The following is a 2,644-nucleotide window of genomic DNA, read 5'->3' on the forward strand; positions in this document are numbered from 1 at the left end:
AGATCTCAGTGTCCCATTGTGAGGACCACCGAGCACTGGACCAGATGGAGTTCCACCTTCCTCTCCCCCAGGGCGTCAGCTCCTTTCTTTCTCTGGAGAATGCCACTCCTTTGTTTCACTAGCGATGGTAAATTTGACAGCAACCAATGCAATGTCGTGTTGGGTGCGATCAGACACACAAACAGAATTCTGTGCAGAAGAGAATCCAAAGAGAAGAGCTAGGCTTACATGAAAGAATCACTGGGCTCTCACAAGAAATAAAGGGGTATTCATCTCCCCAAGTGATGCTGGGACAAGTGACCATGGGTGTAAAAACAGTGGCTTTTACATCATATCCCCAAATTAACTCAACACAGATCTGACAGCCACACACGGAGGAGGTGGGATTTTGGGTGAACCAAAGATGTCACGAATAAGATGGCACCAAAGAAAACAATTGGTCATTGCTCACCAAAATTCAACTGGGAGGCATATGCTTATCTTTCTACTCTTTCTCTACCTGGCTCTACCTGCAATAAACCAGGGACTTGAAGTCTTAGAGTACAATCGTTAATCCCCTAAAGTGGAGCCTATCGCCTTTAAATCCCAATGTTATTTCCAGGTCAAAAACAACAGAGCCCAGAGGAAGGAACCCCCACTTAGATGGTAGAAATATCCAGACCACACCCACAAGCTTTCTTCCTCTGGGGAATGTGTGTCCTGCCGACCCTGGCTGCTGAGAAGGCTTCCCAGGGTCTCTGCAGGGAATCTCTCCAGCCCAGGAGGGCCAGGATGTCTGATGCCCCTGAAAGGAAAGTCCACGGAACTCACCGCCTTCCCTCACTCCCATCTGCCCAGCTCAGAAGGGCCGTCCTTGTCTTCGTCCAGGGTCTTCCGTGGAGCTCCATGTGAAGTGAAGCTCCGAGGTCACTGACTCCAGCATGCAGTCGTGGCTGCTGTGAGGATCTCCTCTGGCCCCTGCGGGGGAGGGGGGTAAAAGGACTAATTCTGGCATTCCTGTCCTGAATCTCCTCAGGCTAGTGGTCAAATACAATCTGCATGTGCACCGGGCACAGATTGGTGGGGATGTGGGTCACAGTACATTTTCCTGTCACTTGGAGCAAGTGGCGGTTGACCGTCCAGATCATGCCTTTGCTGTCCTATTTCCTTGTCGGAGCTCGTCAGGAAGGTGAAGGGTGAGTTATTCTGATGATCTGCCCAAGGCACTTGGGTGGTTTTGGCCACACAAGTGTTTTCTCTCAACAGCATAAGTATCATGTCCAGCAATCAATAGATTTATTGATAATGGGAGAATTTATTATGATTTTCCCAAGTAGCGGTCAAAACCTAAATTTGAGACCAGGAATATCACAGAAGTAAATGCTAGAAATTATTTCCATTTCATAAGTGAGGAAACCGAGGCTCAGGGCTGGCAGTAACCTCCCAGGACCTCACAGCCCGGCACTGGCTGCAGGTTCCCTGAGTCTCTAAAGGTACCCATGTCTGCCCACCTTACCCCTGTAATAGAATCAAGCAAGAGCCAGAGGTAACAACAGAGACCTCAGGCTGCTAAGCCAAGTCCCTTCCAGGAGATCCTCACCTCAAAGAGAATTTCTAACTTCCTTCCAGCCCAGAGGCTTTTACTCCTGTGTAGCCCTATCAACAGGAGACAAGGGGAAGCACTGTGAATGTAGGGGGCATCACCTTCCTTTATGGGAATTATTAATGGGGTGACAGAATCAGAGACCTTCAGCAGCCAAAGCACCAGTTCTGCGAGTTCAGCCTGTAGACCAAACCCTTTGCCCAGCCTCAAATCAAGCTGGAAAGAATCACTCCCTGTTTCCTGCTCACGCTTCAGTGGAGTGAGGAATCTCTCAGTGCATTATTTTGGTGGAGTGGAAGTAGGGGGGGAGGCTGCCCATGGTAACCATGGTTACCAGGCCAAAGCCTGCACGGGTTCATCTACTTGAGATGAGGCTCCTGAGTGGCTCTAGCTTGTGGTGGCAGCCACTCTCTCAGGAGTAGAGCATTTGTTACACGTCTTCACCCTCCCAGGTAAGGCCCTACCCGAGACCAAACAGGAGAAAATTCTAGAAGGGGTTCCCAATAACGACAAACCTTCCAGATAATTCTGATGGCCGTTATAGAGTAAGAAGCACTGGGTTATAAGAGACTGAGATGTTCCTGTCACATGGTAACAGCCTGATCAGCAGAGAAAGCTATGGAAAAATGGAACACGGGTGATGAGGACCGCATGGGCGTCATACACCTGAAAACAAGGCAGACTGGACCACGCCGGCCAACCCGGCCTTCCTGTTTTCTTGCATTGATTTATGATTCTGAGTTCCAGCTAAGAGAACCTCAAGTCTCCCATTGAAACCCCAACAAAGGTGGGGGAAGACCAGACGCCAGCAAGACAATGGATTGAGAAGAGAGGACATATAAACAGCTGGCAGTTTGCCCTAGAACATCTGTGAAAGTCACACAAACTAAACAGGCAGGGATTAGGGTAAGAAAGAAGGGTGGAATTTGGGGAAAACACACATTCTGGGGAGAGGGGAGCAAGCTTTCTGCTCTGAGAGAAACGGCCTCTTGCACAAGCGAGAACTGGGGGAAAACATCGGGAAATTGCTTCAAGGACGAGGATCCACCTGAGCAGCTCCGT

This window comes from Microtus oregoni, unplaced genomic scaffold (assembly GCF_018167655.1).
Source record: "Microtus oregoni isolate MIOR12 unplaced genomic scaffold, Mior012 000023F_ref0000262, whole genome shotgun sequence".
NCBI lineage: Eukaryota > Metazoa > Chordata > Mammalia > Rodentia > Cricetidae > Microtus > Microtus oregoni.